The sequence below is a fragment of the Dermacentor silvarum genome, chromosome 10, assembly GCF_013339745.2.
Source record: "Dermacentor silvarum isolate Dsil-2018 chromosome 10, BIME_Dsil_1.4, whole genome shotgun sequence".
Lineage (NCBI taxonomy): Eukaryota > Metazoa > Arthropoda > Arachnida > Ixodida > Ixodidae > Dermacentor > Dermacentor silvarum.
This window is the reverse complement of record NC_051163.1, coordinates 71,538,136-71,549,062: the sequence shown is the minus strand read 5'-3', so window position 1 is coordinate 71,549,062 and position 10,927 is coordinate 71,538,136. Positions and strand designations below refer to the sequence as shown.

At 54.6% G+C, this 10,927-nt stretch overlaps 1 non-coding gene across 1 annotated transcript; it reads left to right on the top strand.

Annotated features, from left to right (window-relative positions):
• The first annotated feature begins 218 nt into the window (after positions 1-218).
• Trnat-agu (transfer RNA threonine (anticodon AGU)) lies at positions 219-295 on the top strand. Its single transcript has one exon. It is a non-coding gene; the product is annotated as a tRNA-Thr (tRNA).
• Positions 296-10,927: the final 10,632 nt, after the last annotated feature.

Below are 10,927 nucleotides of genomic sequence, written 5' to 3'. Positions count from 1 at the left end.
AGGATATTCCACATCCGCCCATAGGCTTGTGAGTGGTTGCGCTGGCTAACACTCCCAGAGTTAGTTCTAGTTGTAAAACATCATCATCAGCCTATATTTATGTCCACTGCAGGACGAAGGCATCTCCCTGCGATCTCCAATTACCCCTGTCTTGCGCTAGCGTATTCCAACTTGCGCCGTTGTACAACATAAGTACCCCAGAAAGCGGATGGGAAAACGGTTTCGCGGTAGCTCAATGGGGAGAGCATCGCACTAGTAATGCGAAGACGTGGGTTCGTTCCCCACCTCCGGACCGTAGTTTTTTCATCCGTTTTCATTTCCATTAATTTATCATTTCTTTAATTCAATTAGTGTGTGCAAGTAATTTCCCCTATGTGGCTTCTTATGATATGATTAATCAAATCGGACCCCTCGGTTCCGTTTGTTCTCGTTCTGTTATATATATATTGTAAAGGAATCAGTGACACAGAAGCACAGCACCCGTTCACTGGGCCGGCTGTTCTAATCTCTACCTCTTCTCTTCGTTCTACCTCTAGCGTTAGGTGTCCAAGTGCCCGAGGCAAGTGCAGCTCTTCATCTTTACACTCGGCCACGCCGCAAGTTTCCGGCACGGCTTGCAATCACGCCATTTAACATGGGGGCAACCTGTTTAGTGTGTGAAGTCATCGTTGGTGAGCCGTGCAGCGTGCAACTAGCTTCTCTGGCGGGCGGCACTGGCTGTTGCGCGCTGGTCGCAGGTCTTGCCGACTTTTGTCGGAAAAAGAGGATGACCACACATTGTCCGAGAACGTAGACTGGAACCTATTGAGCAGCACGGGTAAAGTGTTCTAGAACACTTTGGAACATATTCTAGAGCACTTTAGCATGGGTGCCAGGGCCATCGGCTCCCCTTCGTTGCGTTGGCCCCCATGCCATCGGCGACACACTGACTCTGAAGGGCGCACCTTCACTCCTGCGCGGATGCTGCGCTTAACGGCGACAGCACCGATAGGGGCAGCAGGGAGGTTCTCAGAAATAGGGGAGTGGGGTAATAGCTGGTTCTGGTAAATAGCCTTGTCGGCCGCTGACACTTGTTTGAACGCCAAACCCTGCCCTCTGCAGGGCAGCAGGAATCGGAACTTGCCACCGCCACTGCTGCTGGAACCACGAGGTGTTGGTGATGGTTGCTGCTGTACACTAGAAGATGCCGAAGTGCTGCTACTGATATCCTGTTGCGGTGGCGGGTTCGGGCAACAGGCCTCCTGCAGTGATGGCTGTTTTGTGGCGCCTCCCTTGCGACCTGGTGTAACTGACACTCCCGAAGACGACCACGACGACGGCACCGGGTACAGTGGGCCTGCACGCGGCTGTTGCTGCAGCCCAGGGAGGATGATTGCAGGACTCTGGTCCAATCGGTCCAAGTCCTGGTCGGGTTCTCGCTGCTTGAGACGTAAGTCTAACGCCGTCTCGTAGACGGGCTGGCGGGCCATCTCGTTGGTGGACAGCGCCCCCTTTGCGGCAGGGGTGGCGTGTGCCGTAGTGGTGCTTTTGTTGCGCTGCTCCTCGGCCGTCAGCAGCCGTAGAGCCACGGCGGCTGTGTGCGTGACCCAAGGGTCGCCGTACTGCGGACTGCCCACCTCGTCACCGCATGCCTCGGCTTCCGCCGCCGCTGCGGATGCAGCTTCATCCGCTGTCTAGGAGGCCTCGCTGCCGGGTGCACTATGGAATACGGAGGAGCCGGCGTGGAGATGCTCGAACCGGGGGCCTGTGGCTGACGCGGTGGCGGCTGAGGGATCGACTCGCTGCCGCTGTTGCTGACCCGTTGGTTCTCGGCCATGATCTTCGACGACGACGAGCCGCAGCTGATGCTCACGAATGTAGGGGACGCGCCGGCATAAGGAAGCGGGCCGAAAGCAGCTATAAGAGCTGTACTCTATTCAAGCCAGGACTGCTACGTAATGCCTGCGTAGTTGTCCCAAGCCTTTGTTGCTCCGAAAAGTCGTTTTGCTGCAACCAGCCATCTTGTGTGGTGCGGCCAAGCATGACGATCACCCAAGGCATTGATAGTGTGAACCCAAAGGATGACATCATCTTGAAAGCCACGAAAAGGCGATATATATATATACGCCGAAGAACCGTGCAAGGAAGCCGCAACGCCTTTATAATTAAGGCAGGTTCGTTGTAGACTGCGCCATTGTAAAGGAATCAGGGACACAGAGACACAGCACCTGTTCATTGGGCCGGCTGCTCTATCCTCTTCCTCGTCCTCCTCTTCTCTTTCGCCCCGTAGCGCCTGGTGTTCGAGCGCCCGACGAGCCCAAGTGCCTCTCTTCATCTTTACAATGTATATATTGTTACGGCGAGTATTTAATTAACCGTGAACGGCTAGCGCTTGCCTAGTCAAGACTGCACAGAGCGCACAGGTTCCAGCAGGTTTTTCAGTCCGACAAGAGAGCCTCTGACCCAGCCCCACTACAATGTCTTTGTCTTTGCCATTGCTCGTGACATTATCCCCGGCCGATGAAGCACCGTCCCGGTGCTTGTTGTGATCAAAATGGATTATCACAGTTGTAAAGTTTGAGGCGGGAAACATGTACGATGTCAGTTCGCGGTGCGGCAGTCGATGAGGTGGATGCCATGGGAGATATCTCATAGGTGACAGGAGTCACCTGGCGCAGAACGCGATAGGGTCCGACGTGCCGCGACATTAACTTTTCACACAGGCCGACGCGACGAGATGGGAGCCAGAGAAGGACGAGAGAGCCCGGTGGAAAATCAGTATCCCGGTGTCGACGATCGTAGATGGCCTTTTGTGCAGTCTGCGATGACGTGAGCCGAGCGCGGTCTACTGTGCGTGCGACGAGCGCACGCGTGATGACATCTTGCGCATAGGAAGTCGTGGACGTGGAGGCCGGATCAGAAGTGAGCAAGGTGTCAAAGGGTAGTAAGGGATGGCGTCCAAAGAGAAGATAGAAGGGTGAGTAGCCGGCAGTTTCATGACGCGATGAGTTGTATGCAAATGTGACGAACGGGAGCGCAACGTCCCAATCATGGTGGTCATCGGAAACGTACATGGAAAACATGTCGGTCAGTGTACGGTTTAAGCGTTCGGTGAGTCCATTAGTTTGAGGGTGATATGAGGTCGTGAAGTTGTGATGAGTAGCACATGATCGAAGTAGATCGTCAACCACACGACAGGAAGCAGCGACCGCGATCTGTGAGTAGGTGTCGTGGAGCACCATGTTGGAGGATGACGTCGTACAATAGGAAGTCGACTACGTCTGTGGCGCAGCTGGTTGGCAACGCTCGAGTAATTGCAAATCGAATGGTATAATCCGTAGTGACTGCAATCCATTTGTTGCCTTTCGTGGAAATTGGAAAGGGACCTAGCAAGTCCAGGCCCACTCGATGATGTCATTCTTGGCATTGACTTCTTGAGTGCCCACTCTGCCCTCATCGATTGTTCTTCTGGCATTTTGCGGCTAGAACGGCCATTGTGTCCTGATGACACCGCATCAAGTAACGCTCGCCTACGTTCCCTGGAGTTTCTACGTCTACCCGCGCAGGCTGCTACCTACGTCCTTATGTCACCGTTTCCCCCAGTCCTTGATGGTGAATATGTGGTCGCTCCCCTCACATATCTGATCCTTTCGCGCAACATCGCACTTCCCCATACCGTAGTGCTTATTGCCAACAACAAAACGTTGCTTCCAGTCCTCAACTTTTCTACCTCGACCCATGTTCTTCCTCAAGGAATTTCACTAGCCAAACTGTCACCTTTGGAAGAATGTATTGTTTCTGCATTCGCTGCTGATGCTGAGACCGCGACGCAACCTGCCATACCGGCGCCAACCCAGGCACTTCTGGACAAAATGATATACCCCGCACCTCCACAAAAAAGATGTTACGGGGAGTATTTAATTAACCGTGAACGGCTAGCGCTTGCCTAGTCAAGACTGCACAGAGCGCACAGGTTCCAGCAGGTTTTTCAGTCCGACAAGAGAGCCTCTGACCCAGCCCCACTACAATGCCTTTGTCTTTGCCATTCCTCGTGACAATATATATATATATATATATATATATATATATATATATATATATATATATATACAACAGCAGTTACAGCTTTAGATAGTACCTGCGCACCAATTTTTGTAATGAGCTCCAACCTGTGCCGCCGCCTCCAGAGAGTCGTGATGCCCACGACTTCACCTACCGCCCGAGTAGCCGACGGGAGTACACCTGCAGTGCTCGTAATGTGCACTGCGCGCATCACCATATCAGGTCACCACGCATCTGTTCTTTTTGCTGTCCTAGAACAGTGCCCGACCTCATTCTCAGAATCGACTTTCTGTCCACGCGCTGCCCTTATCCGCTGCTCCACGGGGTTCTCCAGCTAGAACTTCCTTCGTGCTCCAACAACGTCGGTGCTGGTCCACCCCGCCTACGCTCCGTCGAGTTTCTTCGACTGCCTCCGTAAGCTGCAATATACGTCCAGCTTTCAGCCTTTCCGCCCTTACCCGACGGTGACTACGTTGCCTTCCCTATTCCTGAGGTCGCCATGACACGCAACGTCGCGCTCCCCTACACGGTGGTGACAGTTGCCAACAACCGCATATCTTTTCCCATCCTCAATTTTGGCTTCTCGACAAAAGTTCTCCCTCGTGGCATATCACTCGCTCATCTGACCCCATTGGCAGACCACAAGGTTTGTGCCCTGACCACAGAACCTCCACCTGATTTTTCACCGCCGTCATCGCAGTCAGGTTTGTCCTGCGACTACTTCACACGCATAATATCAGGAGACCTCGCTCCGGTACAGTCCGCTGCCCTTCGCCGCGTGCTGGTTTCCTACCAGGATACCTTTGACTTTGGTGACCACCCTCTAGGTCAGACTTCCGTCGTCACCCATCGCATTCATACCGGCGATGCTAGTCTATTCAACAACAGCCTTACCGTGTGTCAGCTCCGGAGCGTGCTGTCATTCAACAGGAAGTGGAGAAAATGCTGGGTAAAGGCATATTTGAGCCCTCATGCAGTCCTTGGGCCTCGCCAGTCGTACTTGTCAAAAAAAGAAAGAAAATAGTTGGAGATTCTGTGTAGACTACCGCCACCTCAACCAAATTATCAAGAAGGATGTGTATTCTCTCCCGCGTATTGATGACGCGCTGGACTCCATGCACGGCGCCAGATATTTCTCTTCCATCAAGTGGCGCTCAGGATACTGGCATATCGCTGTGGACGACCGAGACCGAGCGAAGACCACTTTCGTGACACGCGATGGCCTCTATCGATTTAAAGTGATGACTTTTGGCCTATGTAAAGCTTCTGCTACTTTCCAGCGCATGATGGACTCTCTTCATCGAGGCATCAAGTGATCCATATGCCTTTTCTACCTAAACGATGTTATCGTTTTTTCGACTATGTTTGAAAACCATCTCACTCGCCTGTCCACCGTGCTTGATGTTTTTCGCCGTGCTCGTCTTCAGCTTAACTCGTCGAAATGTCGCTTTGGGTACCGTCAAATCCGCGTCCTCGGCCACCTTGTTGATGCTGCAGGGGTGCAGCCAGACCCTCACAAAATCCGCGCGGTTAGTCAGTTCCGTACTCCATGGTCTGCCAAGGACGTTCGCAGTTTTCTTGGCCTGTGCTCGTACTTCCGTCGTTTTGTCCAGAACTTCGCGGAAATAGCCCGCCCTCTGACTGGCCTATTCAAGAAGGACGTCGTTTTCGCTTGGGGTCGTGAACAAGCGGACGCCTTTTCATCGCTCGTTGCCATCCTAACGAACCCACCTGTTCTAGCACATTTCGACCCATCAGCCAGCATGGACGTTCGTACTGACGCCAGTAGCCATGGTATAGGAGCTGTCCTTGCACAACAGCAGCATCGCCTACACCGCGTGCTCGCCTACGCAAGCCGCCTACTGTCGCTGTCGGAGCCATATTACTCCATCATAGAACGCGAGTGCTGAGCTCTTGTCTGGGCCATCGCAAAATTCCGCCCGTACCGGTATGGCAGGCGCTTCTCAGTTATTACAGATCACCATGTACTTTGCTGGCTTTCCTCGCTCAAGGACCCCACTGGTCGCCTTGGCCGTTGGGCACTCCGCTTGCAAGAATACTCATTTTATGTGTTTGTGGTAGGAGGACGACAATTTAAGGTTTGTGCTCGGTGTGCGGGGCCGAGAGATGAAATGCGCGGGCTTTTCCGTGCTTGTGCTCGGCGTGCGGGGCCGAAAAGCGCGGGAGTGAGCGTCGCTGGTGCGCGTGGTCGGTGCGCGTGCCGGGAGAGAGCACCTAGAACGACGGGGCAGCCAGGCTGACAGAACGGGCAGTGCAGCGAGATGGAGCGGACCGAACGCCGGCCCACGTCCCGGCATCCCGGTCCTGCACTGCGAACTGGGCGCCGCCCCGGCTTCTACCATCGTCGCGGGTCCTGTTGAGCTGGGCCTCGTTCCCGCTCGCACAACCGCTGCCGTGCTGCCGGGCTCGGGCCACGACCCAGAGCCCCCTGGTCCTGTTCCACAAACCGGGCGTCGCCCCGGCTTCTACCTTCGACGCGGGTCCTGCGGAGCACGGCCTCGTTCCCACCCCAAGTCTCTCCTGCCCAAATGCCACACACGATATTCTGCCGAAATTCGACTCTGCAGCCTTAATCAAAGTGACACCGGGTCGAACAGCCTCCGCTATATTGACGATAACCAGGGCTAGTTCGCCGTGCAGCTAATTATGCTCTTCACACAGAGACGCGATGTACAGCTGCACGTAATCACGGTTTCACCGGTAGTGGGTTCACCATATACACCACAAGGTGTTTGAACCCGCCACCTCCCAGCTTCGAAGGAACACGCGTTCTTCGCAGCTCGTCACGAAGCTGTTCAAGAACGACGCGGAGGTGAGATAAGACGCGTCGAATAAACACATGTAACGCAAATCACTGAGTGCCGCAATCGTCATGCGAGGTGTACAGCACAGTCTTCGGTTTAGCAAGCAGTACCTCCCTTGACGGTCTTTCTAGTGGTCAGGTCCCGTCGCTGGTATTTTGTCCGACGATGCCGACGGCGTCAACGATGCCGATTTACGACGGTGCTGACGACGTCAATGTCCACGCGGGAAGAAGGTGTTTCGTTAACAGGTGCGTTGCCAAGTGGGGCACGGCCGACTAGATGTCGAGGTACAATTCGCTGGCAAACGTCGCAAGTCTTCACATACCTCTTGGTCTCGGACTGCACTCCTGGCCAGTAAAATTCTGTGAGAATGCGGTCAGTGGTCCGAGTTATGCCTTGGTGCCCTGCGAGAATTCCCTCGTGTGCGCGTTGGAGCACCATCTGTCTCAGCTGTCTAGGGACGACAAGCTGTTCCAATTCCTTCCCGCTTACCAGCCTGTGTCTCCGATATAAAACTCCTTCTGACAAGTAATAACGAGTCCCTTGATTGTTCACAACTGTCTTCCCGACATCCTCATAACATTGTCTTAGGGACTCGTCATTTCTTTGTAATTTCTCGAGAGCCGCCTTTTCCACAGACATGGCGGTGGCTTTTAGCACAGGGAGGCTCGAGGGGGAGCGTATTCCCTCCGCCATTGCAGCACCTTCCTTCGGGAATTCCTCTTGGTCGTCTTCGGACACTCGCGGATACTCACTGTCTCGCGAGTAATGATGTGTGTCCTCAGTCATGGGGTGTTTCGGCAGACTTCCCACAGCGCTTTCTAAGTGCCTGGTTTCCAGTTGTGGTTGCGACTCCAGGGAAACCCCCTCCTCCGCAGGTCGGGCACCTTTAACATTCCCGAGCACCACATCATACAGGGGATTTTGCATGCACTTAGCTCGCACTGTGCCCGTGAAGAATGGCGTGTCTATGAACACGATTGCCTCCGGCAAGCAAAGGAGTGTCCGGTCCAACAAGACAACTGGGCTTGTGGTACCCGTAAACTTCTCTTTCGGGACAAGCCTTTCCCGTACAACTACCGTGTTGCAGCCGGTATCTCGCAGTACTATTACAGCCTTGCCTTCAAGAAAACCTTTCGCAACTAGCAGAGTTCCGACGTCCGCCACGGCCGAAGTACTTGTCGACGTCGTATTCACGACGGGGATGGATTCCCCGCTTTGGGGAATGACGTATCCTTGTTCTGGTACCCCGGTCCCTCTGGTTTCTTCGGTAGACAACATGCATGACGCTTGCCTCCTTTCTTGGGTCTTTCCTGTTTCGCCTGGAGAACCGGTGTTGCCACTCGACCAGCCAGTTGCTGACGGGCTGTTTCTTGTCCGAGACCAACACTCAGATGCCCGATGACCTGTCTTGTTGCACAAGAAGCATTGAGTGTGGCCTCTTGGTGGTCTCTTAGCGGACTCTGTCTGGCGACTTATCTCTCCATTGTTCTTGCTCAGATTGGAAATATCCTGGGCCTCTAAGAAACAATCGGCATGCTGTGCGAGCGTGCTAAGTTTCTTGCAGCTTCTTTCTTTGAGAAATACTCGCAACGCAGGGGAGCATCCTTTCATAAATTGTTCTGAAATTATTAGGTCACGAAGAGCGTCGTAAGTTTTTTCGATCTTCGCCATTTCCATCCAGTGGTCGAAATGACCCGCTAGACGAGAAGCATACTGGAGACCCGTCTCCTTCTCTTCTGGTTTCGCTTGGCGAAATTTCTCACGATAACCTTCGGCGGTATATCGGAATCGCAGCAACAGCGTAGCCTTAAGCTGGTCGTAGTCTGAGGCGGACGCGGAATCAAGCCGACTAATCAATGCCAAAGCTTCCCCTGTCAGGCGCAAACTGAGCGATAGGGCCCAATTACTTCGAGGCCACTCTTGAGACGCTGCGACGCGCTCAAAACGTTGCAAATAGGCGTCGAGATCATCTCGCGTTTCATTAAATGGTGGCAGTAACTTGTGTGGACTACAGCCATCCATCATAGCTGGTACAGCCGCGTCGCCGCTCACCGAACTGGCTGCCTGTTCTTGAAGCTTGAGCTTCAGCTGCAACACGCGTTCCTCGGCTTGTAGCCGTTTTTCTTCGAGCTCAAAGTTCACGCGCTGATCTTCACGAGCTTGGGCGCGAAGTTCCCTTTCTGTCGCGCGTTGCGCGTCAATCCACTCACGAAGAGTGGCGCCAGCTAAGCCCATGTCCTTGCCGATCGCGTACTGTCTCTCAATATCCATGGCCTCCTCCCGCGCGTCTAGCTGTCGGCAAGATGTTAAAGCCGATCCTGGCAGGCTCGCCAAAATTGTGATTACGTGTGGGCGCAGGTCAGCCAGACGCACAAGAAGGCAACCAGAGACACAAAGAGACGTATTTATGACACGAACGGCACATGGGACAATACATGAACATGAACTATACAGATAAGCTGGTTAAGTGTCACGCTCGAGCACTCACAGTTCTTCACAGGAGTCCGGTCTCGTGGTGACGGCTCGGCGGACTTGGCTCTGGCGGCGGTGGGTATACGGGCGGCGGTTGACGTTCAGGGTGGCACCGGGACGTAGCCCGGTTCCGGAGCGTTAGCTCTGGCTTATAGCCCGAGCTCGGTACCGTAGCGGTGGGATGAGAGCCGGGGCGAAGCCCAGCACAGCAGTGGGCGAAAGCCGGGGCGGCGCCCGGTTCGGAGATAAGGACCAGGGCTCTGGGTCGTAGCCCGAGCCTGGAACACGGCAGCAGTCGTGCGAGCGGGAACGAGGCCGTGCTCCGCAGGACCCGCGTCGAAGGTAGAAGCCGGGGCGACGCCCGGTTTGTGGAACAGGACCAGGGGGCTCTGGGTCGTGGCCCGAGCCCGGCAGCACGGCAGCGGTCGTGCGAGCGGGAACGAGGCCCAGCTCAACAGGACCCGCGACGATAGTAGAAGCCGGGGTGGCGCCCTGTTCGCAGTGCAGGACCGGGATGCCGGGACGTGGGCCAGCGTTCGGTCCGCTCCATCTCGCTGCACTGCCCGTTCTGTCAGCCTGGCTGCCCCGTCGTTCTAGGTGGTCTCTCCCAGCACGCGCACCGACCACGCGCACCAGCGACGCTCACTCCCGCGCTTTTCGGCCCCGCACGCCGAGCACAAGCACGGAAAAGCCCGCGCATTTCATCTCTCGGCCCCGCACACCGAGCACAAACCTTAAATTGTCGTCCTCCTACCACAGTGTTCTAATAATCTGGACGGCTTCACCAAGACGCCGACTGCTTGTCACGATACCCGGTTGATTCCCTTGATACAGTGGAAGATCAGCCTGACACCTTCGTTCTGACCATTAAAGACTTCGTCCACATAGCTGACGAACAGCGCCGCCACTTATCTTTGCGCCCTATTATAGACGGTCTCAACTCACCACACACACCTTGACTCTTTCTTACGAATGTTTGTGCTGCACAACGACACCTTACACCGCTACAACGCCCGGCCTGGCAGCGGTGAGCTTTTGCTTGTTGTTCCCGCACATCTTCGCTCTGCTGTTTTGCGCCAGTTTCATGATGCACCAACCACCGGACACCTAGGCATGTCACGCTTGTATGATCGCATCCGTAGGCGCTTCTTTTGGCCTGGTCTCTACCGTTCTGTGCGACAGTACGTTGCGGCTTGTAACCTCAGCCAGGGACACAATACTCCTGCCCTACTGCTTGCTGAAAGCCTTCAGCCTCTTGATATCCATGATGGACCATTTTTCTGGGTGGGGCTCGATCTTCTCGGGCCTTTCGCTATGTCAACCATTGGCAACAAATGGGTTGCTATCACCACTGACTACGCAACGCGGTACGCTGTTACACGAGCACTTCCTACCAGCTGTGCCACTGATGTAGCCGATTTGATCCTTCACGATGTCATCCTGCCCCACAGTGCTCCTCGTCAGTTAATCACGGACTACGGCTACCGCATCTTGTCTAAAGTAATCGACCACATTCTTCGTTTCTGCTCGACCAATCACAAGTTCACCACTGCGTACCATCCATAGACAAACGGCCTTACCGAGCG